The 26,764-nt window shown below is 36.6% G+C and overlaps 1 protein-coding gene and 1 long non-coding RNA gene across 2 annotated transcripts in view; both read right to left on the bottom strand.

Moving 5' to 3' along the window:
* LOC108318528 (interleukin-1 receptor accessory protein-like) overlaps positions 1-26,764 on the bottom strand; it is a 98,843-nt gene that overhangs the window by 35,659 nt on the left and 36,420 nt on the right. The window lies entirely within an intron of this gene.
* Positions 1-26,764, bottom strand: part of LOC119474238 — a 45,026-nt gene that overhangs the window by 4,763 nt on the left and 13,499 nt on the right. The window contains exon 2 of the long non-coding RNA XR_005203526.1: positions 12,653-12,717. This is a non-coding gene — a long non-coding RNA (uncharacterized LOC119474238). The remainder of the gene's footprint in view (positions 1-12,652; positions 12,718-26,764) is intronic.

The raw sequence follows: 26,764 nt of genomic DNA, 5'->3' as shown, positions 1-26,764 counted from the left end.
AGAAAGAAAGAAAGAAAGAAAGAAAGAAAGAAAGAAAGAAAGAAAGAAAGAAAGAAAGAAAGAGGAAGAAAATTAACTGAGCCTGGTAACATGCCCCTGTAGTCCCTACTACATGGAAGGCTGAGGCAAGGAAATTTCTTGAGCACAGGGATTTGAGGCTGTAATGAGCACTCTACCCTAGGTGACATAGCAAGACCCTGTAAAAAAAAAAAAAAAAAAGGTGTATCTTATGCCAAAAAGGTTTTCCCCATGCTTACATATGCATGACCAGGGTGGCAGGCTGGTAAATACCCAGGGGGTGATGAGGAAGCTAATTTCTAGCTTCAGTGTACCAATTTCCATGGGGTAAAGACTCCTACCAAAGCCAATTTCAAATGACTAATTTAATAAAGGGCTTAAAAGCTTTCTAAAAATTGAATAATTGGTTCTTACAAGCCCACACCACCTAGCTCCAGCAAACAACTGCCACAATTGGTAAAGGTTTCACACTAGTTCTGCTATATGGCACCTGCTTTTAAACAGACACATCTATTACAAACAAGTCCATCACATTCCATTTTACTGATATATATATGTATCTCAATATATGTATATATATATATCAGTATATATATGTATATATTGATTTAAGTATCCTTTATCATGAATATTCATATTGTTTCCAAAACTACTCATTGTAAAAATATTATGAAAAATACAGGTTTTGAGTATGTCTTTATGTATTTCTCTGATAATTTTCTTAGGATATACTATGGATGGTTCATTATAAGATTACAGGGAGGTATTTTGGCGGTATCTTTGAAACAAATAGCCAAGGTCCCCCCTCCAAAGCCTATGCCAGGTGCACTCTCAACCACTGTGTGTGAGACCAGCATACCTGGTCATTAAATCGCTGCATCCAGACGAACGCTAGGTGGAATTGTTCTTTAATCTCTGCCAGAAGTATGAGTGGAAAAAAAAAATGGCATCTCACGTTGGATTAGCTTGAATCTATTTTCTCATGCATGAAGTAGAGCTTCTTTTTAGCCTAATCAATCTATGCTGATCCGTTTTTGACGGCCTGAACTGCTAGTTTCAAATGTTTTTGCTAATTTTTCCAAAGTATGCTTTATATTGAAAAGACGTGTGTGTGTGTGTGTGTGTGTGTGTGTGTGTGTACAATAGCTCCTTGTATTTTGATGATATGAACCCTTTGCCATATACTTGTTTTCCCAATTTTTCATTTGTCCTTCTTATATTCATCTTTGCTACCATATAGCAAGAGAATGTACCATTTGTTAGGGTATATGTTTGTTAAATTTATGATTATAATATTTTGTGCTATACTAATTTTTAAATCTTTATGTAGTCGATTACATCAGACTTTCTTTGCTAACCCCTACCTTTGATGACATATATAGAAATGTCTCCATCCCAACATTAAAAAAATGTTTGCATATATTTTTTTCTACTACTCTTAGAGTTTAATTTATTTTTTATATTCAAATACTTAATTCAACTGAGATTTATTTCGGGGTACAAAGTAGGAATTGTACCCCAATTAAATTCCTACCTTGTGAAGTACAAGGTAGGAATTGTACCCCAATTAAATTCCTACCTTGTGAAGTACAAGGTAGGAATTTAATTATTTTTTCTAAAAAATTATCCAAATGTCCTAGCATTTAAATATATCTCTTCCTCTGACTCTGGATGTTAACCCTGGGCAGCCGCCAGCTGCAGAGCTGGCTTCCTTTCTTTTCTGGATTCCTGTTTTCACTTCAATTTTGGCCTCTAAGGATTTCTTACCAACTCAGCAATTCATTTTAAATGACATTTATTTTTAAATGCAGCATTTCAAGCTGCTTTACAGCAAAAGGGGTGTTTAGAGGACCTTGTCCGCCATACTGGGAAAAACAGAAATCCTTTCCAATCTTATTCCCACGTAGCAGCTAGCACGCTCATTTAATACCTTAGCTGGATAACGTAAGGGTCCTGCCCAAATCCTTTCAATGGCTTTTTATTGCAGTTAAAGTAAATGTAACAACGTCCTCAGAATGTGCTGCACCCTGCCTACGTCTTCCTCTTCCTCTCATGCTCCATTCCCCATAGTTCGTGAAGCTCCTGCAACCCAGCATCTACATGCCATCCCACTGTTTTGAAGATGGCTCGTTCTCATCCCTCAATTCTCAATAAAACAGCATCTTCATTAATAGATCGTCCTTAATTATGGGATAAGGAAAGGAATACCCCATTACTTTCCATCACTATAATGCCTTATTTATAATTATAGAGAACTTCTTATACAAATGGGTTTATTTACTTGTTTTCTTCAAGTAAGAAAAGACTTGAAGCCCTTCCCAAGACTATGAACTCCATGAGGGCAAAGATAATTTGTTTTGGTTACCAATACGGGCAAGTACAGTGTCTAGCACATACTCACACACTATAGATAAATGAATGAATACACACACAGTGTCTTTCTCATCTTTACCTACCCTATGTACAGGGGTCAGCACATAACAGGTGCCCAGGAGACATATGCTGAATTGGATTTCACATCTAATCATGAATGACCAACCTCTCTAAATATGGAGGTTATACAGATCTTTAACCTGTTTCTATTAAATCCCCAAGTTGTACATTTAAAGTAGGAGGACAATACTTATCATCCTTTTGTGACAAAAATATTCCATGTTTTGAAATGAATAATTAGCATATTAAAAAGCTGATTTCCCTGGAACTGAAGAGGATTTGTGTATTAAATCTGCTGGAATTTCAATTCTAGAGAGTTTGCAGTACATGAAATAGCTTACCTATGTATGAATATGGATGGGTTAAGGTGCCGCCAGCCCATACTTCAGTGTACTTACTGAGTCCAAGTGACATTCTAGCTGTTTTGTTGCCATACACACAAAAAGTGATCATTTCCGAGAGAGATAAAACATTCCAGCTCCACCAGAAATAAAACAGAACTTGGAGTGAAACCACAATAAAATTTCACAATTCACTTCTAATCACTGCCAAAGATTAGCAGAAAAGAACTGGCATTTGTAAACTGAAAAGAATTTTCTAGAACTCTACACTGCTGGGTACCCAAAAAATCTCTGAGCCACGTGCAAACATTCTTGACTAAGTCCCTTATCCCCTAAGTGGGGGGATAGAGGCCACAGTCAGTCGTTGGAAAATGATGAAAAGCTAGGGAGTTAAGAGTTAGTAGGACCTCTGAGTTAGCCGCAGGGGAATCCATATGAATAATGCCAAAGCTACCTTGCAGCATGCCAAAGTTAACAGCTTCCCACTCCACTCAAACCTGCTGCATCTGTACCAAGCCACCTTTCCTTCATTGATCTGCAATCTTTTTCCAGTTTAGAACTGCTTTCCTTTGAGAAAATTTTTATAAACTGGGAAATATGCATATTATCCCTATATACACAATTAAAGTGTACTATCTATGTTTCAGGAAGACTGGAGCAAATCAACTTGAAATTTTATTGGCAACATGAAAAATCACATCTTAGGTTCTGTTTTGGTAACTGGCTAAATGTTTCTTTTCAAATATGTGTGTTCCATATAATCAATTATTGACAGATTTGGTTGGCATGTTTTGAAAATGAAGTCTTAATTATAAATAATTCAGTGGCAGCATGGTATATTTTAAATGACAGTGCATCTTAAAGTCAAATAGCAATACGAATTTTACTACTTACTACTATAGTGATATTAGGTAAGTTAATTCAATTTTTTGAATTTGGAGTTCCTCACTTGTAACAATAGAAGAAAAAATACATTTCTGTATTATGAGGCTTTTCAGAAATGAATATAATCTTATATGAGTATTGTCCTTGATTTAAAGAATGTTACTTTCCTCACTTTTCTTCCTTTCCATTACCTACCTACCCACCCACTGCATAGTAATTATCAATTTACAGAGAATTAAAATAAAATAGATTTAAAGTCATATTTAGCTTAGCATGGTCTTCTTTTAGTGATTAAAAAGCAATACTGTAAAATGCTTCATGGCTATTATTGCAGTCATCAATTATTACTGCATTACAGATGAGAGACCCGTTTTAAGAACAGGATATTTCGAGTAATGTAGGTGAGAGAGCTAAAAGTTTGCCTTAATAAAGCAACCAGGAAGAAAGACCCTGTCTTCACTTTCTTCCTGAAATTCCCCTTAGCATTTTACTAAGAAGACTGCATGCAGTGGGAGGGAGAAAGTCCTCCAACACTTCCGATTACTAATTACTCCATTTACGATTTCCATGATTTCAATCAACCCTCAAGTAAAGCTATACGCTCCTCTTAGACCTGAATATAGATGGGCTGGGTTTCTACTGTGCCTCAAGAAATACATTGCTGCTAGCAAAGACATTTCAGAGCTCAGTGTCAATTGCAAACAACAGCAGATCGTTTCTGCCTTAGGACTAGAAACTTGCAAAAGTGGATCCAGAGTTTTATGCTTTTGCCTGCCATCTCTTCTTCCTTCCTTATCCTGAAGGGCATGCAAAGCTTTCAGTATCCACCACCTCTGCTGTACCCTTTATTTTTTTTTTCTGAATAAAAGTATACTGATTAACAAAGCCTTATCCCTGGAGATGCTGATCACTCTCATGGCTGTAGGTGTGCTAGATGCAAGGAAATTTCTGGAAGATTTAAGGTTTCTATTTTCTCTCACCATCTTAATATACTGGGAAGGAGGGAAAGGGTAAGAATGTAAAACAAACAAACAAAACACTCAGAAAAATATTGACTGTTCAAAAAGGAAACCATTCAATGCAAAGCTCAGGAAAAAAAAAGTAGGGAAGTATTTAAATATGGTATTAAAAATGGTTTAGTTTCTTTGGTAATCTGAAAAAGTATATAGCTGGGTTTGCATCAAATCCAGGAAATCCATCTAGGAATACTTTATCTATCTCTATTTTCCTCTTTGTATTTTCTGTCTCTCTCTCTCTTTCCTACTATCCCTCTTTTTTAAAAATGTCTTCTCTCTCTTCCTCTGTCTTTCTTTTTCTTCTTTTCCTTTACCTTGAGTGGACACCAGAAAATGATGAAAAGACATGTAGAATCAAGCCATGTGAATGTCAAAACATGTATCATATAAGAAATTCAATTTTCCTTAGATGACCAGATAAATTTAAAAATTCAAAAAAAGGAAAATATAAGAATCAAATTAATGTTTTCCCTTTAAAAATCAAATATCAGTCCATTAACCAATTTTGGGACAGCCTGAAGTCTTAAAGGATCTGGAGAAGTATAAGGCATTCAGGTTAAATCAGGTGTATCAAGTTCAAGCTAGCAGGTTTTTGCATCTGGTCATCAGATAAGTCTATGGCAAACAAAGATTTCTCCCCCTTGAACAAAAGGGAAAACAAAACTATTGTATATTATGATTAATAATGATTGAAATCCACTTGGGAACAATAATTTGTATATCTGTTTGCTTTAAAGCAGGTGTGTCTAATCTTTTGGCCTCCCTGGGCCATTTTGGAAGAAGAAGAATTGTCTTGGGCCACACATACAATAAGCTAACACTAAAAATAACTGATGATCTAAAAAAAAAAAAAAAAAATCAGGAAAAGTCTCGTAATGTTTTAAGAAAGTTTAGAAATATGTAGGGCCATATTCAAAGCTGTTTTTGGCTTCATGTGGCTCGCAGGCAATGGGTTGGACAAGCTTGCTTTAAAGTGATAACAGAGTGAATTGAAAGTATTCTCACTCCAAAAATGGTAACTACGTTAGGCAATACATATGTTAATTAGCTAGATTTAGTCAATTCACAATGTATAAATACTTCAAAATGTCATGTTACATATGATAAATACAACTTAATCTCTCATCTAGTAATAACAATAAAGGTCTATATTTCAACTGTAGTTGTATTTTTTTTTTTTTTTTTTGAGAAAGAGAGACAGGGTCTTGTTCTATAGCCCAGGCTGGAGTGCAGTGGTATGATCACAGCTCATTTTATCTTTACTGTCCACGCTCAACTGATCCTCCCACCTCAGACTCCTGAGTAGCTGAGAGTACAGGTGTGCATCACCACACCCAGCTATTTTTAAAAATTTTTTTTGTGGAGTCAGGGTCTTACTATTTTGCACAGGCTGGTTTCAAACTCCTGATCTCAAGCAATCTTCCCACCTCCCAAAGTGCTGGGATTATAGGCATGAACCAATGCACCTGGCCCTTGGCATACTTCTTATGCAAGTGTAAGTAACTAGTAATAAAATAAAACCCACCATATTAATAAAAAGCAATATTTAATAGAAAAAAAATCACACATATAGAAATCATGATAGATGTCCTTGTTTTCTTTTCCTTTCCTCTTAAGTATCTACAGTTATGCAGTAGGTCCTGGAAGGCACCACTGAGAAAACATAATTGGCAAATAGTCTCAATTGGTCAGTCTTGCTAGCATTGCATGGCGAGCCCAAATCTCAAAGAGACTATAACATTTTCTTATGTAAGTGAAGACGAAATGCAAACACCAGTAAATTGGTGTACATATCAAAATGAACACTCCTATATACCTCAAAGAGCACTTTGAAAAATATGAGAGTATCTTGGAAGAAAAAAAAAATGGGCTGATGGATAAAAGCCTTAAATTACTATTTCAGATCCGACAAACACTGTAGAAAAATGATATTTATTTCCCAATAATGTACAGCTGCAACAAGCATTTTGGTTCCTATGGTAGAAGGAGAAATGAATGTCATAAAAACAACACCCTATGGCCTAGGTTGTTGAAGGAGTTATTATTTTATTTCTTTTCTCTCATTTTCTTAGTTGTCTTGCATTTTTGTTGTTCCTACTGTCTCTAAAACAGGAAAAAGCAAATCCAAGCAACTGTGTACATCAGGTTTTATAGGTTTGGATGGCAGGTACTTGAAGTTGACTGAGATTCCAAAATTATTTGTAAAATGTATCCATTTTCTCTCTGTTCCTCGAAAGTAAAAGAGAGATGGCAGCACTCAGTGGATTTAAAAACAGAACAATCACTGTGTTGTTATCTTGGGTGGATATGTATTTCACTTTCTAAAGGAGTTAATCAGTTACACGGAAAAGAAACTTTTAAAATTGTGAAATAAAAATGGGTAGGAACTGGTGTTGGGAGTGAGTCACTGCCAAGGTGGCGATCTGGTCCTTAAAAATATGGTAGAAATGAATATTCAGGGTGGGAGGAGGGAGGGAAATGATAGCAAAAACAAAGGTAATTCAAAGCGTAGAATAAATTCTTGTAATACAAACATTGTTATCTACCGTGATATGCAGGTGTTCTTACAAAAATATTGGTTTCCCTTAACTAACACAGCCATGTGAAAAAGAACCAGGTAATTTTTCTAAACTTAGAATTATCACTGTGATACAAGAAGCTGTGTATCAGCAAAGTCAGTATCAGGCCAATTACGTGGCACTTAAATCTCTTTTCAATCAGGCTATAGTAAATACACCCTTGGGAAATATAAGTAACTAAAACATAAGTGTGTTTCAAACCACAAACAGAGCTCAAAGGAAAAAAAAAAAAAAAGAAGTGAAGAGATCTGCTCCCAAGAGGCATCATTTAAATGACAACAGGGTGAAATTCTGTAATTCCAATGACCTTTAGGTCCAAGAATAAAATGAAACAGTATTCTTCATACATTTTCCAAATGTTTGAACTAAATTACATAGAAATGAAAAGTGTTCAGGATGACTAGTCATGGGCAACCAGTACAGGAAGCAATGTCACAAGTATATCTGAGTATGGAGTTTTTAAAGCAAGGATATTCAAATAAAATGAGGCCATTGGGGCTGGCAACAAATTGAATTCTTACCAGAAGCTAAAGAACCATCACATAGAATTAATAATATTGTATGTCCTTGCAAAAGTAAGACAGAATTTAAAAAAGAAAGACACCTAGCCAACTACAACCAAAATACATTAAATGTGGACATTTTCTTCATGTGAAGTAATTTCTGTCCTGCAAAATTTGTTCCCAACCTGTCTTTCCAGCTTGGCTTCTAAATGCCTTCATACTGTCTTTTCAGTTGCCCTGAACTCTTTCATTCCCAAAAAGAGATGCATTTCTTCCTAGGAAAGCGCAATGATTAAGTCTTCCCCAATATCTCCTGACAGGATGGGTAACTTTCTCTGCTCCCACGGCATTCTATTTGGTAATTGTTTTCTCTTCCTTCTCTCAAACCTTACTGTATTACTCTTAAATAAGAAACTCCTCTTACTAACCCTGGGTTGTACAATATAAAATGGTCAAACACATGATCTTTAGAATAAAGTGAAATTATTGTTAACATTGTTATTAGAAGCAATGTAAGTAACTAAGAGGAGGAATATACCCTGTGGGTGTCCATGATGCATAATGTTCCTTCATGAAAAACAAGAAACCGGAATTGATTGGGGTCTACTGCTGTTGTTTGTTAGTTGTCTGGTGATAAAAAATGATGAAATGACAGCTTTACTGTCCTCAAACAACTCACAGAGTAAAACAGAACTTAAATCTCTCAATTACTAGGAAATCACAGTGTTTTTTACTATTTATTTATTTTGCATTGTGTAATTCACTCCCAATAATTTGATAGATTATTTCCATTCTCTACAAATTTTGTAAAAATATAATGAAAAAGGAATCAGAGGATCTTACTTCTCTTAGCAGAGCATAGTCCTAAAGAAACACAATGTAGTATGGATTTAAGAAAAAAAAAAAAAAAAAAAGCACTATTTCTGGAGTCAAGCCTGCGTAGCTCTATCAGGCATGCCATCATGAGCATCATGCAACTGGGCTACCTGTACCCTGGAGCTTCATTTCCCAAACTATCAAACAGGTAGAAGAGTTTCTAGCCCCTACCCTATACAATGTTTCCTGTGAAGTTAATGATAATGTGTGTGAAATCTAGCCCTGTGCCTGGCACACAGTCAACTGTTGACTTTGAAATAAAATCTTTTTCAAAGGTCTGTGTGTGTGCCTGCATTTTGGGGAGGCAGTGCACTGTCTTTTCCGTGTGGTTTTTGCAGCAAATAATTTTGCTATGGTAATATTTTTTAAATTCATTATATTCTATATGGTGCTATTTTTATTATCGCCTCAACTTGGGCTCACAGGCTCCAAAATTTATTTCTACTCCAAAGGCAGCTTTTACCGGTTCAGCTTCCTTACATGCTGCCAATGAAGCCCAGCAAAAGAGATGTGTATTGAGCTGATGTGTTCATTTCGTAGTCTTACTAACAGAACCTCTTTGAGTTTATTAGTAAAAATATTTAATACTATAAGAAGCAAAAATAGGAATATTGAGTTTGAATTTTGGGTTACAATCATTTTCCTCCTGAAGAAAATGTTTAAGTGCTGTGAAGGGGTAGGGTAATGATGGAAAGATACTCCTTACCAAAAAAGCATAGAGACCTATCACAGAGTGGTTCTTTAACAGTTTGCAAAATGATTGATTACCTGTGGTCCCTTAGATCTCAAACTTCTTTCTAAATCATTTATATTCTAGTAGACCCCAACTGAAGCATATTTAGTAAAAATAATATTGATGTCAGGAATCGAGAAACTAGTTGAAGTTACAGGCATGCTAAGTATAACCGTGTGACTTCGAGTAATACCTTTAAATACTTTGATCGTAACTTGTCTTATCCAACAAAGGTGGTTATGACAGCTCTGACTACCCCATGGTTTGGGTGTGAGAATGACACTGAATATGTACAATGCAAACTGCTTTTTTAAGCAGAGGGAGCTTTATTATTATTACCATAACTAGCACATTATAATTATAGAATCACTATTATAATTATCTAAGCTTCAATTCCTTAAAGGGAAATAAAGCTCTTTACAAAAATTATTTGCTTTTATCACCAGCTAAGATGAAAATGTTGCTTCCCCATTCCTGAGGGGATAAGGAGATCACATTACTGCTACCAGAAAAATCTTGATCTGAAGTCAGAATCATATGACTTAAAGGCCAGTTCACTGCATGTGAAAACACACTGCGTGGCGCTAAACTCTGATGCTGCTATGGTTTCTTTTTTTATATTTGAGGCTTCTCTTAAAAAGCCCACACGGAAGGACTCAGAACAACAAAATAAATGTCTTACTACTATGATATACATGTAGAGTGCTTTAGGGTTTTCAGAACATTCCTCCTTTGTCCCTAACATCAACTTGTGTTTCCGCTGAGATGGGAACCTGAGCACAAGGAGAGTCTCACGAAAGACCAACAAATCTGTCAGCACCCACAGATACCGTGTAACAGGCAATACCTTCATGCGCAGAGAGGTTGGTTGATCCCTCAAGATGTGCGATGCTTTCTTTCTTCCCCCACTAGCCCAGAGCTAGTTGCTCTTTTCGTTTTTGTCAACAACATGTCCTTTTTGTTCCTCTCCCTCCAACTAGGAAGTGGCATCACTGTCAGACACAATACACCTCTTCATTAGGAAGGCAAATGAGTATGTGCCAGATGGGCTGTGGGGATTACAACATGTTTCCTGCTCTCATGGTGACGCAATGTGGCTGGTATGAGAACTTATCTTATTCAAGACGTTAGTTTCCCCTAGCAGAATTATGAGTCACAGTTCCTGGGTAGAAAGCTCTCTTACCAACAGCACTTGAGGTGGGGGCTGGGGACTCCCTGGATGGATTACAGTAAGGGTCATTCAAAAAAGTAACATCGCCAGGACCGCTGGGAAGGCACCAGCACTCACTAGCTTCTGGAACCTTCACGATCCTTCAGCAATGGTAACACAGTCACCTCTCCCTCTTCCTTCAAGATGAGGGAGAACAAAAAACCACATCATGAATTACTGGCATGAACCCAAACAGGTTCCATTATAAAACTAGACAGTTTAGGGGCAGGGGAAGGGATGTAAAGGGGCATATGTTCAACCATTTGACATCTACATATTGAGCATCTGTTATGTGTCTATGTGTCAATCATTATTCTGAGTGTTTGGATAACAAACAAAAGTTTCTGAACAACTTCCTGCCCTCAGGCAGCTTAAAATCCAAGACAGAGAGAGGGAAGGAGGAAAGAAAAGGGATGGAGAGAAACAAAAGCAGGAAGGCAGAAAAGGAGGAAGGACTAGGAGTTGGGGAAGAAAAAGAGGAAGGAAAAGGAGGAGGAAGATGAAGAGGGAGGAGAGGGACACAAGAGAAAGAAGGTTAATATAATATCAGGAAATGTGAGCGTTTAAAAGAAAGCCAAAACAGGATAGAGGGATAGACTGTGACTGGTTGGGATTTTTAGTTAAGATGGTCAAGGAAGCTTCTGTGAGCCGATAACATTCAAACACACAACTAAATCAAAGAAGAACAAATTAAAATCAAGAATTATATTTACCACATTTGAAAATCAGGAATCAAGAAATTCACCTATCAAATGGGACACCTAACCAAGCAGGATCAATGCTGGACAAAGTGCATCCCAGCTGAACAGCAGCCCCGGTTATCCACAGCCTTTCCTCTGTGAAGCTCCAAAGGCCAACAAGGCTAGAAGTTACCTCTCCTTTCAGCTTTGAGCTGACTCTGTCCTACTTACACCACTCCTTTAGTGCTATTTTTGCTTTCCAATACAATGCTTTATGTGGCACAGAAAAGCTGAAATGTACCCAGAAAAGATGATCAGGATGGTAGGAGGGCTCAGATCCATGGCATATGAAAAACGGCTGAAGGCATATATTGCAGAACACTGAGGTCATGGTTATATGGTAACTAAACATATCGGAAGCCCTCTCACACAGAAAAGGAATTAAAACAATGATATGGAAAGCATGGTTCATGGTGTTCAGGGGACTTTTACCTGAAAAGCTTTATAAAATGAGGACCTCTAGGTTCCCTTTATTACAATTAGAGAACCATTGCATTAGGTTTTTGGTTGTTTTGTTTCTTATCTTTTTTTTTTTTTTTTCCAGTCCTGCAGTTGAACCAAGCAAATACTTAGAAAGAGACAAATTTCAGTTTTATGTACTAAAAACTTTCTAAGAATTTGATTAGTCCAAAAACATAGGCTGCAATTTAATGATTAATAGTCAGAGGTAGAGAGTGGTTCTGGGCATAATTCTGGGAAGAAGAGGTGACCTGAAAAGATGGATTTTCAAATAGCAAGTCTCTTCCATCTCTAATTTCATGTGATCCAAGCCCATGATGACTGAGTTTGGTTTTTAATCTCAATAAAGGTCTTAGCTGGCTCCTCTTATGAAGTAACATCCAAAGAATGAGTCTAAAGACAGATTCTCTTTTTTTCCTATATAGAAACAATATGACAAAAGCTCATCATTATGTCATTTAACATCTCAATGGATAATTACCACTGATGCCTTCTCCACCACTGGCTCAAATCTGAAAAACAGATTGTGCTATTATCACTTCCACTTTTTCCCCATAGGACCTGAGGTAAGGGAAAACAGCAATATTCTAGTTGGCTTAGCGTGAAGGTGATGAAAATTCCTGTATTTAAACATAGCAGACCACTTTCCTCCTATGCATGCTATCCCATGAAGACTAGAGACATCAGTGGTTCTATCACCAAAATTCTGTTATTATTCTGCTTTATGATTACTTGCTACCACAGAAGACAATGGACATAAATAACATTATGCTCATTTAAATTCATTCTCAGGAAGAGTGAACTCATTACTCTATGCCTGACTTGCATTTTAATACATTTTCAAAAGCCATTCACTTACCTGAGGCATCACTTTGCAGAATTCCATAAAAGTAGAGACTCATTACATACCACAGAAGTGTCATCCTATAAACATAAATACAAAGGTAAGGAGAATCACTTATTACTTTCAAACCTTAAATGATAATAATTAGCATGCATGCATACTTACTATAGACTAGGGATTGTTCTAGGAATTTTATAGTATTAACAAATTTAATTGTCAGAACCAACTAATAAAACAGGTTTTATTTTGGTTTTGCTTTGTTTTGTTGTTTTTAATTCCCATATTACATGCAGATAAAGAAATTTCATAGACAAGTTTAAATAATATAACCAAGATCCTTTGGTTAGAAAGTGGTAGAGCTATGATCAAACTCCAGCTGTCTGTCTCTACAGCTCTCTCTTTTTTCATTGAACTATAACTGCCTACTTAAAAAATATTCATCTGGATTTTCTGACCAGGACTCACATTCTGACAGATAAATTCAACCTTCTTACCCCTCTTTGCATTCCCTTGGTGTATTTCTAGTGGGAATATTTTACAATCCAGGTAATTTTCCCTTTTAGTGACATGTAGAAAGCCTAGGAATCCTGGATTCAGACTTTCTCTGCAATCCATCACACTCTGAATTTACATTAAGGAAAACAATATAAATCTAGTTCCCTGCTGCTCTTGCTCTCCTCTTCTCACTGGAAGAGAGAAATGATGAGGCAGGAGTCTAATTTCTGTGATATTTAGCCTTCCTATTGATAACCAGCTGAAGCAGCCAACTACTGTGAACCATACCCTTATATTTGGTTGTGTGATATTTAATGCAGAAGACCTGGAGATTTGACAGCTCTGTGAAGTATTTCTTTTCCTACTGTCCAATACATAACTGGCCACTGTTAAAACCTCTGTGGGTTATAAATACTGAATCCTGAAGACAATGCAGAAAATCTATGCTTAAGGACTCTGCTTTGTGTGTTGAATATAATAGTCATATAAGAATGCCTGCAGAGGTCTTGATAACTTGTCCAGATCATACTTCTACTAAGTGTCAAAGATGGGATTTATATCCACATTGGGCTAACTACAAAGACTATTATCTCAAATAGCCTATGCCACAAGTTTCACAACCACAGGTATGCAGCTGCTTAAACAGATCAAAGAGGTATTTGATAAATAAGGTTCTCATATAATATCATTTAAAATGGGGCAGTTTTAAGAGCATTAAATTAAAATGAAAGTTATAAACTACACAAGGAATCCAAGCTGTGTGGCTACCCTAAAGGATGATGCGAGTTTCCAACTCCTGTCACCTCTCTTAACCACATGTCTCGAAAAATCTCTGGTTCATGCTTCCTCTTTTAGCCTGGTTGGACACAAATCACAGGTGAGCTCATCATATCAGAAGCTATTGTTTTATCTGATAAAGTCAATGATGTTTTCTCCCCAGCACCTCCTCCTTCCAACTCTTATATTATGGCTTTGGGAAAATCTTTTTTCTCTTCATCAGTCTTTCATTTATTCAATAAAATATGTATTAAACATTTTCTCCTTCTTTTCCAAATTTTTAAATTTGTGTGTGTGGGGGGGAGGGTATATAGTAGGTATATATAGAGAGGGTATATATATTCATGGTGACCTGAGATGTTTTGATACAGGCAAGCAATATGAAATAAGCACAACATGGAAAATGGAAATATCCATCCCCTCAAGGATTTATCCTCTGAGTTTCCAAGTTGCTATCATATAACTACGAAGCCTCAGTGAGCAAATGTAGGGCTTTCTCTAAGGGCACTTTTCCATAGTAAAGATGAACCCCAAGGAAGCCACTTTAGTATCATCAACTATGAATAGAACACACATCCAGAGACACTTAGGAGATAAAAAGAGTTTCCAGACAGAAATTCTAGCACCAGGCAGGGTCTAACAGAAACTTAAAATGTGCACACACACACACAAAAACCCTATAATACAAAGTAAAAGTGATAAAAATAGAGGCAAACAGATAAGTGTTATTGAAGATTAGCAAAGGAAAGGGGTCACTCTGGCCAAGACAATGAAAGAAGAGGTGGCATTTGAACTGGTTTGGATATTTAGACTTGAGGCAAAAGGAACATGTGAGTAAAAGAAACTTTGAGTGGAGAATGATGCTCAAAGGTAGTGAAAGCATAGAACACAAAGAGAAAATAGTATATAAAGAACTGAGTTTTGCTCAAGCACAAAGTATTAGAAAAAGAACTATAGAAGATTTTCTTGGAAAGTAGACAGTGGTAGGATCAATGGCAAAGCCTCAATTAACAGGCTAAGGGCATGGGATGTCACTTAAACAGCAAATAGGGGATCACCAAACTTTTCTAAGTAGAGGAGCAATATGACCATCAAATTTTACTTTATGGAACACTGCCAGGCATGTATTGGATAGATTGCTGCTAAATTCTGTCTTGAAATCATTTTGGCTCTGGAGCCTGTTATCACAATAATTACTATCTTCCTAGCTTTGTGACATCTACAGACTTGATCAGCATGCAATCTATATCCTCATCCAAGTCATTAATAAATGTAATTAATTATTCTGCATTAAACTTGCCAGCAAAGAGCAACTAGAGATTTCATTGCATTCAGGGAACAGTAATTTCAGCCCTGCTCCTCAGTTGTGCTAAAAAGCATTACGGCCTCCCAAATAGCTGTGGGCTATTTTAAAAGCCCCACATACCTCTAGATTTTCCCAATTTGCCTGTTTATAAGCTGCTGAATTCCTAAGGCAACATTTAGAAGACATTCTAATTAGTGTGATTGAGGGCCTTAATTGATATTCCCAAGAGTAACTGGATTATGCTGAAGGCAGCAAAGAGTCAGGTCACCAAGGCAAAGCTAATCTAAAGATAACTTGTCTGCAAACACACATCCAGGGCCAGTCCTGCCCTGTGATGAATTAGAATAAAGCAGACTGAAAAGGAAATGTGATTGAGCAGGCTGCTTTTGACAGATTACAGGTACCAATGTTACTGGGAGGAGGATGGCTAATCTGAAACCTCTCAGAGAATGCTGGGTCATTTAGCATTGTTTTGTATTTAGCCTTAGAATTTTATTATTGTAAACAATAATACACTTTTGGTTCTTGCTTCCTAGAGTGAGAGAGTGCTGGGTCAGAGATGGAGAAACTGTCAGAAAGAAAAGGGACTTGGGTAATAAACATAGTTTCTCAGTGACTAAACTATAGGTTAGCCTTAGATTATTGTGATGGGGCCTAACAGACCCTGCTGTTTCTTCAGATGACTGGAACCTACGTATAATATATTCCCAGGCTTTCTCACATTATCCATTTTATTTACTGCATGACAATCTCCGTAGTTCCTCCCTTGCGTTTTGGTACGTCTCTCATATAATCCCGTTGTTTCCCAGTGTATCAACTTTAATGCCTATATCCTTTAGCAAGATTTAAAATGTACTTTGTTCTCTGTAATCAACAACAATGTTAAAGATATGTCTTAACATGTGCTCAGCACCTTAACATCTGTTTCTGCATATGAAAGTTTTTATTGTCTGTATTCTCTAGACTTGGTAATCATTAACATCTCCTTACCTGCATCACTCTGATGACTGGATGCTCTCATCTAGCCAGCAGGTGACAGGCTGAAACTAGGTTTGCTGCCCCAAGGGTGGGATTTGCCCTGAATCACCATTTGTTCTGTCTTCCTTCCGCACAGCAGCATTTCAGCAGGTCATAGGACTGGATTTGTTTCTCAGTTTCCTGATCCCATATATGGCTCTATACTCAGAAAACACCCACTCAGGCCTTCGACCTGGTGCTTGTCAGCACCCTCTTCCAGAAGCCTACCTTGTATCCCTGTAAAGGCTTACAGTCTGCTCGATAAACCTCCTGTAACCATGAAACTGCTAAACCTGCTTCATTCCTGCCATGGTTGAAGCACACCCTTCTCTATGACCTGCCCACTGAAAATGATGACTATTCAGTTTTGAAAGCTTGGCCATTCACACCAATCAATACACCCTAGAAGGCCATCCCCATGAAGGGTCAGATCTCGTCCTTGAGTTCTGATCCTGCCCTGATCCCATTCAGATCTTTGCTTTAAATTTCTCTAAATTACTGCAAAAAGGCTGAGTAGGTCTTGCATTCTGTGCTTACCTAAGATATGACAAACAAGCCTTTGAAGAAAACAGGAAAAGCTATTAATTATTCCATTCTACAGGAAAGGGATAGCATTCATTAAGATATGAAAGTTATTTTCATAATCAAATCATATCATAATCAAATCATAATCAAATCATATGGAGCTTATACGGCTTTTTTGAAAACAAGATTCTTGTGCAGAGTATTTCAGAATCCAATATTTACCAGTAAATAAAATTTTGGCAAAGTAACATGGAAGACTCTGATTTGGGGTAAAATGAAGTAAATGTTCATCATCCTGTCTTTCCCAATGAATGCAGTTATAAAACATGAGCATATTATATGGAACAACTGTTTGAGGATTCTAAAAGTAAAAAATAGTGCATTCTTTTCAGTAGGGCATTCACCAAGATATACCATATCATGTATCATAAATCAAATCTTAACAAATTTAAAAGAATTCAAAGTATGTTCTCTAGCCGCAGAACTAGAAATCAATAACAGAAAGATAACAGGAAAATTTCTAAACACTTCAAAATTAAAGTATATACCTTAAAATGAAGTATATATTATAGAAAAATCAAAAAGAAAGTTGTAAGGTAAATTAGAAAATACTTTTAACTTGACAAAAATAAAAATAAAACAAACCAAGTATGTAGGATGCAACTAATGTAGTGTGTAGAGGATAATTTGTAGCATTCAAGCCTTATCTTAGAAAAAAAGTAAGATGTCAAGCCCATAATCTAATCTTCCCATTTAAGAAACTAAAGAAAGAAGAGAGGAATAAATTAAACAAACATAATTAAGGAAATTATAGAGTAGAAATCAAATAATTTTAAAAGGAAAAAACATATATGTATATATATACATGTATATATATAAAGAAATCAAAAGTTAGTTTTTTGAAAAGAACAATAAAACATAAACTTCAAGCCAGGTGACACAAAAAAGAAGGAAAAATTTCCCTATCACTAATAACAGAAATGAAAGAGGGGACATGACTAGGCATCATGGAAACAATAAAATGGTAATAAAGGAATATTACAAACTCTAGGCTCATACATTCCATAGCTTAGATAAAACGGACTAATATCTCAAAAACTACAAACTACTAAAGCTGAGCTAAGATGAAATGGACAACATGAATAGTCCAATAACTTTTAAAGGAATAGAAATATATTCATCATCCGAAACACCAGAAAGGAACACAATATTGCTGACACCACCATTTTAGCCTTATGAAACCCCAAGCAGAGAACCAGAACTAAGCCACATTGTTTTGGCCTTCTGACCCACAGAAACTGTGCAACAATAAATGGGTGTTTTTAAGCAACTAAGTTTTTGGTAATTTGTTACACTGGTAATAGAAAATAATATGAGACATACCATATTCATGAACCGAAAAACTCAACATAGAGAAGTCAATTTTCTCCAAGACGTCTTATAGATTTAGTTAATTCCAATCAAAATCCCAGAAAGATTTTTTTTTAGCTACAGATAAGCTGATTCTAATATTTATATTAAAAGAGAAAGTCCTAAGACATTGAGAAAACTTTTGAAAAATAAGAATAAAGTTGGAGGAATCAGACAACAAACAACTAAATTTTAAAATATTGAAGTCATAAAGAAACACTTTACCAAAAAGAATATGCAAAAGTCAAATAAACACATGAAGAATAATTCAACACCATTAGCAATCAGGGAAATGCAAATTAAAACCACAAGGAGATACCACAATACACCTTTCAAAATGACTAGAATTAAAAAATAAATACTGATAATACTAAGTGATGAAGAGGATGTAAAACAATTGGAACTCTCATAGTGGTAGAATATGAAATGTCCATATGCTCTCTCCAGAAAACAGCTTAGCAATTTCTTAATAAAGTTAAACATAAACTTGCCATACAACCCAGTAATCTCACTCATAGATATTTCTCCAAGGAAAATTAAAACTTAACTTTCATACAAAGAGTTATACATGCATGTTTGCGGAAGTCCTATTATTAATTGCCTAAAGCTGGAAACAATTCAATTGTCATTCTACAAGTGAACGTACCAACAAACTCTGTGGCATCCAAAAAATAGAGTAATGCTCAGCAATACTAAGCAATGAGCATTATATATGGTGATCTAATAACTTGGATGACTCTCTAAGGCATTGTGCTGAATTAAATAAGCCAACCTTAATAGGATGCCTATTGTATGATTCCATTTAAATAACACTCTCAAAAAGACAGTACTGGAGTGACAGAGAGCAAACAGATCAAGGGTTTAGGGATAGTGGAAGAGTATGACTTAAAAAGGAGGCACATGACAGTTGTTTGGGGAAACAGAACAATTTTGCATCCTGATTGTCGCAGTAGGTACTTGACTTGATACATGGTGCATCCTGATTGTCGCAGTAGGTACTTGACTCGATACATGGGTTAATATTCATAGAGATGTACTCCCAAAAAAGTCATACCAATGTATTAATTAGAAATGTATTTTAAGTGGTATGATTTTTCTTTTCAAAAAGCTCAACAAATGATTTGTGAAGCCTTTTAGAGAGTTTAAAGAAAGCTATTTTAACCTGAATATGTTTTCTATTTTGAACATTTCCTTTGAAAATAACACAACCTTGTCATTAAGTACTGAATATTCCAGAAACACCTAGCAGTAGAGGCACATGAAGAGATCAATGAAATGCCTCAAGTTTCAGCTTACCAAGCCACTACTTCTAACCTTTACTGATATAACGGCAGAGTCAAAGTTCATCAGAAAACATGAGCACACTCCTCTTAGATATTGCCTTCTCCCTTCTCAGGAAATAGCTTCAAAGTGTTCAGCACTCTGAGAGGACATATATACATAATATACCACCTGCTATCTTTAGAACCTTGGAATAGAATGTGAACAGATTGATTCCCTTTTGTTCTTTAATATTCTGAATAGCAACATGCTCTGTGGAGTGAGGGAAAAAAATATCATCATGAAGTCCAGTCCCTCATGAGGGAGAACTAGAACTGGGTTTTCAGTGAAAGGAAGGTGAAAGAGCAATTTAAAAAGAGCACTGAACTTGAAGTTCCTAATTTTTTTGACTGTGTGATCCTGGGGAGCCTGAGAAAAGAGGTGAGGAATATTTACAGTGACCTCTTAGGAAGATCTGTAGCCAGCTCACTGTCTTGATGGTTAACTCAACAATGATGTGCTAGGGGTCCATGGATCCTTCTAAACAAGGTAAAGAATTGTTCCATTGTACCCTCTCTAGTGGGTGAACAATTTTATGATTAAATAATTCTCTACTTAAGGACACTGAGGTTGCGGAATGATAGAAACTAATATACCTACCTCACCATTTGTTGAGAGGAAAGTCTTAATAATTGCTGTAAAGTGCTCAGCACCATCTAGGAACATAAACTGCTCTCAGCAAATGCTGTTTATCCACTCTTATTAAGTGAGATAATAGATGTGAAATACTTGAGGAACTATGAAGTATAGACAATGTGAGCTACCATTAATATGATTTACAAAAAAGAGCCCAAGTTACGTGGTTCAAGCTGACTATTGAGTATTGGGCAAAACTCGCCATGCCCGACACTTTCTGTGCACTAGGTTGAAGTTTAGTGCTTTATTTTCAAAACATTTCAAAGAAGAAAGTTTTACTTGTCAAGTCTGGCCTTGACAATTACAGAAAAGCCAGGATTGTTGTGATAGACTCTATGATGAGATTGAAAATTGGAAAAATATGGCTCAGAAGGTTTCCCTTCTGAGGCCCCATGTCTTCATTTCTAAAATAGCAGTAAAAATCCCTGTCCTGACTATTTCATAGGGTAGATGGAGAGGCTTAAAGGATGTGACATGTGGAAACGTGTGTGTGTGTGTGTGTGTGTGTGTGTGTGCATACATATGTATACAAAATGCTATATAATATGAGAATTGGTGTTTATTATGAAATAAGCTAAAGTTTTTTCTTGGTTTTGCTTAAATTTGAAAGAAACTGAAGAGGCAGAGAGCTTAAAGTCAATAAGGAAATATTTTATAAATTGCTTAATTTAAATCAGAAAATGAATTACCATTGAGATATTAAAGGGAGGGGCAAAAGTGAGGTTTCTGGGGTCTGGGAATGTTCTAGTTCTTAGGTCATGATTACATGACAATGCCTATGTAAAAAAATGAAAAACATTAAACACAATATTTATGTACTGTCAATATGTTGCATTTCTGTAAAAAGTGTGAAAAAAATTTTTTATTGGTTAAAGTGTATTTAAGAAAACAGGAAGAGGCTACAGAAAGATACAGAACTAACTAACTATAGATAGATATATCTGTGTGTGTGTGTGTGTGTGTGTACATATATATATATATATATATATATATATGTGTGTGTGTGTGTGTGTGTGTGTATATATATATATATATATATATATATATATATATATATATATAAATTTAACCCAAGAAAACTGATTAAATCCAACACAGAATGTGACAGGGAACTTCAAGGCTGGATGGAAGAGTATTTATGATGAGATGGTCCAACACTACTTATAATTCACTCAGCAAATCTGTATCAAGCTCTGGATGCAGTCTGGAGCAGGAGGGAGAGAAATGGTCCCCTTCCTCATGAAGCTTGCAATGCAGAGGTATTCAAAACCCATACTTTCAATTCTAATAATGAAAAAAGATTAGACAAACCTGAAAAAGGGACATGCTACAAAACAACTGGCGTGAAATTTCAAAAGTATCAAGTTAGGAGGTTAATGCAAAATGGAAAGGCTGTTCCAGCCTGAAGGAAGCAAGGCAAGAGAACCAAATGCAGTGCCTGATCCTGAAACGGATCTTTTGGCTATAAAAGCATGTTATGGATCAGGAAAAAAATGCTCTTTCTGCTGTGCTGTAACTTTTTCTGTCAGTCTGAGATTATATAAGTTTCTCTTCTAATCCAACCCTCCCCCCCGCACAGTTTAGAGAACTGTGCTGCAGCAGGGGCATTTCAAAGCATGTGAGAGTACGGAGTAGGGAAAGAAGAGTCCAGAGGAGGGGGGAAGGAGCATATTACCTGGGCAATGTGATGCCATCTGAAGTTCAAATAGGGAATTAGGTGAAATTATAACCACCACCGGCACAAAACAGACATATCACCTGTGGACTAAGATCCAGTCACCTCCAGGTTAGGAAATTAATTACTTTTCCCAGCATAGAAAAGTTTCTTAGCCACCTGAGGTTTTCTCCCCGTAAATTTCACTTAACGACATTGCTACTAATAACATCTCTAATTCAAAAGAATGGTCTGAAGATCACGATCCTGTCTGTGAGACTCTCAAGAGAAAGGCATTTTCTACAAGCTGTTAGAAAGGCCAGAAGTAACAAAACTGTGGCTGAATTTTCATAGATTTCTCTATAAAACCTGTATTCCCTAGCTTCTGAATCTACAGCATCAAATTTCATTCAAATCAATGTATTTATTGAGCCCCTATTTTATACACTTTAATAGAAGTTGTGCAATATATAGAAATAAACACATTGTTCATTTAATCAGGGATCTCACAGGTAGGGAGCAAAGTTAGATACACACACACACACACACACACACACACACACACGAAAGCAAATGGCTAAGTAGGATACAACTCCTCCAAAATGCGAGATGAAAATTATCATGTCCTGTGCTAAGCAATCTGCAAAGGACCTTGTGTCCAAAAAATTAGTGTGAAAAGTAACATACCACATCTCTCTTGGAGATTCACAATATACATTGGCATTTTTAAAGGCTTGGAGTAATCTGCCAAGTGAATATTGTGGCCAATTTGTCTTAACACAGCATTAACCAAAGTAATTTTGAGACATTCAAGTATAAAGTGCCCCCTGGAGAACCTCCGACCAGTCTGCACACTAGTTGAATGGGGTGGAGCCATGGAAGTTTGCACCATTTGCAGCAGGGAAAAGCCTGGCTTCTCCTGTTCCTGGGTGGTAACCAGGGATCCAATCTGTGATGCAGGAAGCCTGCTAGCAACTCTCACTTTGCTGAGAGTCCCTGTTTCCTTTTTTTTTCTTTCTTTCTTTTTTTCCATGAAATAAATTCAATTTTTCTCATCCTTCTGTATGTCTGCAAGCCTAATCTTTCCTGGTTATGTGACAAGAATCCTACTGAGAAAGTCCCACAACATCTTTGGTGCCCAGAACATGGGGTTTGAGAAAGGGTGGGAAGCAAACCAAGAAATCTCGTTCCCTCCCATTCCTTTATTTTTTCCCATTTATTTATTTTATTGCATTTTAGGTTTTGGGGTACATGTGAAGAACATGCAAAATTGTTGCATAGGTACACACGTGGCAGTGTGATTTGCTGCCTTCCTCCCCATCACCTACATCTGGCATTTCTCCCCTTGCTATCTCTCCCCAGATCCCCATCCCCCACTGTCCCTCCCCTATTTCCCCCCAACTGACCCCAGTGTGTAGTGCTCCCCTCCCTGTGTCCATGTGTTCTCATTGTTCAACACCCGCCTATGAGTGAGAACATGCGGTGTTTGATCTTCTGCTCTTCTGTCAGTTTGCTGAGAATGATGGTTTCCAGGTTCATCCATGTCCCTACAAAGGACCCTAACTCATCGTTTTTGATGGCTGCATAATATTCCATGGTGTATATGTGCCACATTTTCCCTATCCAGTCTATCGTCGATGGGCATTTGGGTTGGTTCCAGGTCTTTGCTATTGTAAACAGTGCTGCAATGAACATTCGTGTGCACGTGTCCCTATAGTAGAATGATTTGTAATCCTTTGGATATATACCCAGTAATGGGATTGCTGGGTCAAATGGGATTTCTGTGTGTAAATTAGTTCAACCATTGTGGAAGACAGTGTGGCGATCCCTCCCATTTCTAAACCTTTTCATCCACACACTTCTGAGGGTAGGGGAAACTGTGCCCCCACCACCATCACTCCTGGGGTTCAGGAAGCCTCAGTCCAACCCAGCTTTTCCATGGCCTTTTCCTTCCTTTTTCAGGATAGAAGGGCAAGTGGCAGCTCCCTTTTCCCCCTCCCCTCCTAGCTAGGGCTGGTAAATGCCATGCATCTGAGACATCTTCCCCTTCCCGGGGCCAAGGGGTTCAACCCCATTGGATGGCATTTTTAATTTTTCTTTCTTTCCTTTTCTCCATCAGGTCAGAAGCTGACTTTTAAGCATGGCTGTGTGTTTTTGTTTTTGTTTTTTTCCTTTCAGAAGACATTTTACTAGGCTAGGAATGATAATGACTACTGTTTATATTCTCTGTAAAAATTTTATTATGAGACAGGGTTTGTGAGGCTGGTCTTAAGCTGTAGCCAATTGGGTGTGCTTTGCATGTCTTTCTGTATGGACTGTGAAACATTCTGTTGCAGGCCTCCATCTTGTTTTACGTCCTTGAGAGCATGGCATGTAACGCCATGGCAAGGCTTTGTTTAGCTTACCCATGGCCTGGATTCAATCCTGGCTTAGGAAATGAGTCCCTTCTGGTTTGATATCTGCATGACCTTTTGCTACTTGTTGATTCCCTTCCCCTTCACAGAATGTTCTGGATTTTCCCTTCTCTGAACCTTTAGTAAAGGCTGAAAGACAGAAATATTGGCCACTTGTTGAGTTATAAGGGAGTGAAAAGGATTTTCTTAAGGACACTCAGCTTAATTAAAAGTAGATAACCAAGTTATATTTAAATGGCCTTTATGTTTTCCTTTTCATGAACGTTGTTTTTCTGAAAAAATTGTTTTGTTTTGTTTTTTCAGTCAATTAAATTATTTTTCTCCATTTTGCCTCACCACTATTAATGCATGCATAAAATGGGAGAGACTTCTGTTTTTCTCATGGAACCCCAGAAATTAAAGGTATCTGGAGGCTAATAATCCATATAGGAAATTGGCAAATGAAGGATCTTGTGGGAACTGGGTTTTCTTCTGAGTGTCTGTGTAGTTATATATTTGTTTTGCATGTGATGTCTATAAAAATAGCTCAAATTAATCATCCTAAAGGAAGATAAGCACTTTGATCAAATGTTTTTAAAATGGAAAACAAAAGCTGTGGTATCTTTTAGTTCACATGACTTTAATCATTGGGGAAAATGTAAATTCTTGCCTAGGGTTAAATAATTGTTTTACATTAGATGAGATAAGCTAAAAGATCAAACAGCTGCTAGAGGGTATGTAAAAATTAATCTTGCAAAATTCCCTGTATAAGCATATTGGGTAAATTCAAAAAGGTAATTTATGGTTTTTCTGTAAATTGAGGATTGAAATAAAAGCACAAGTTACTCTTAAGGCACTAATCTGTTCTTTAGCAAAATTTGTAAAGGGCTATAAAATGTTTTTTGTTTTTTAAATTTCTGAGTCATCATTTCTGTAAAATAATTTATGGTAATCTGGAATTCTATTTCATAACATCAAATGTTTTAAACCTCTAACATATTCAATAGGCTTCCCAAAATCAAACTTTAGTTATAAAATTGTCATTCCTGACACCTGGCTTTTTGGATACTTCAAAGGGCCCCTGGAGTGTCCAGAAAAGAGAGGTAAACAGGATTGTTTAACATGTTTAGGCACATGGAATTGTCAAAGTGATGTTCAATCTTCTTTAGGTTATATTTTGGTGAATAATGCCAATATGTGTTCCAAAATTGTATGAAATTTTTAAAATTCTAATGTTTGAGTATATGCTATCAATCACAATACGGTTGTTATGTTAAGCTATTTTAAACCACAGAGATAACCAAACTTTGTCAATTATGCTTCTAACTGTAACTACACTAGACGTTTTGTTATTCACAGACAATTTTTGACTTGTTTTAATCCTTTTCAAAAGATTGTTTATGATGAGTTATAGAACTTTGACAGGAGCTCTCAAATATAGTTTTATGACAACTTTGGAGATTATAACACTGGAATAAAAAAAAAAAACTACAGAACTCATGAAGAGCTCAAGTGTTCACGAATATCAAGCAAAGCAAGAACTAAACAGACTGAACTTAGAAAGCTGAAACAATCTTTAAAACTTTTGCTTGGAATATTGCTGATCCTTGTTCTGTTTTTCAGAGTCAAGGAAACTTATTTTGAACTATTTCCAGCCTTTATTAATTAAGGTATCCTCCTGTGAAGAAAATTTGGAGCATGTTTGTTTCTCTCTGCCTGGTTCCTCTAGAATTTGGATACTATCTGTGAGTATTTTTAACTTATAGCATATGTTGTTTGAATCAGTACCATAAGAATCCATGTTTTTCTTTTGCCACAGGACACAATTGAGGAAACTGGTGGTTTTACCAAGGGTTTGACTGGAAGGGTATGCTCCCCTTTAAGGAGTCAAGCTCAATTTGCAGAGCCAAGGAAAGCCCGTTGGGAAAAAACTGGCCTCATACCTTTGTCTATACAGTCTTTATACAGGTTTCCTGACCTGTGGTCAGTAGAGAATGTCACTTTCTAAGAGGCCCAGGACCTCCAAATTTATCTTGGGACCTTGAGAGGAGAGGATCACCCAACTCACAGGTATTTGAAAATATAAACTCATGGCTAGGCTCAGCTTTAAAAGGTCTTATCTGAGATTCTTTGTGGAACAGAGTTCCATCAAAGCCAATCTAAAAGGTGTATGTAGAAATAGTTATTCTTGTGGTATTTTATGTAACTAATCAGGCCAAGTATAAGATTAAAGTCTATTTTGCCAACAAGTCAGGCCTACCATAATTTTCTTTAATAAAAATGAGGACTGAAGAGAAATTATGTTTCAAAACTTATCATACCTTTTTCATTAAATTCTAAACTCATTAGTTGTTTCTAAGTTTTTGCCTAAATTTTAGACTAATTCTGCTTGTTCCTGTGAACCAACTAGTAATCTCCAGCTGCAGCTCAGAAAGAGCAAACGGGATGGGTAATGTAGAAATCTGGATCAATATTCTAGTTCTGAGCAATTATTCTACAAACCCAGTCAGGTGATGGGAATAAACAGGATATCCATTGCCTAAAGGTTTCCTTTTTGGGAAAGTAAGACCAAGGGAGCTAACCAAAGCCAAGCA

This window comes from Cebus imitator, unplaced genomic scaffold, assembly GCF_001604975.1.
Source record: "Cebus imitator isolate Cc_AM_T3 unplaced genomic scaffold, Cebus_imitator-1.0 Scaffold220, whole genome shotgun sequence".
In the NCBI taxonomy this organism is placed as follows: Eukaryota; Metazoa; Chordata; class Mammalia; order Primates; family Cebidae; genus Cebus; species Cebus imitator.
Note: the sequence above shows the minus strand (reverse complement) of the source record. Positions and strands in the feature narration are given on the sequence as shown.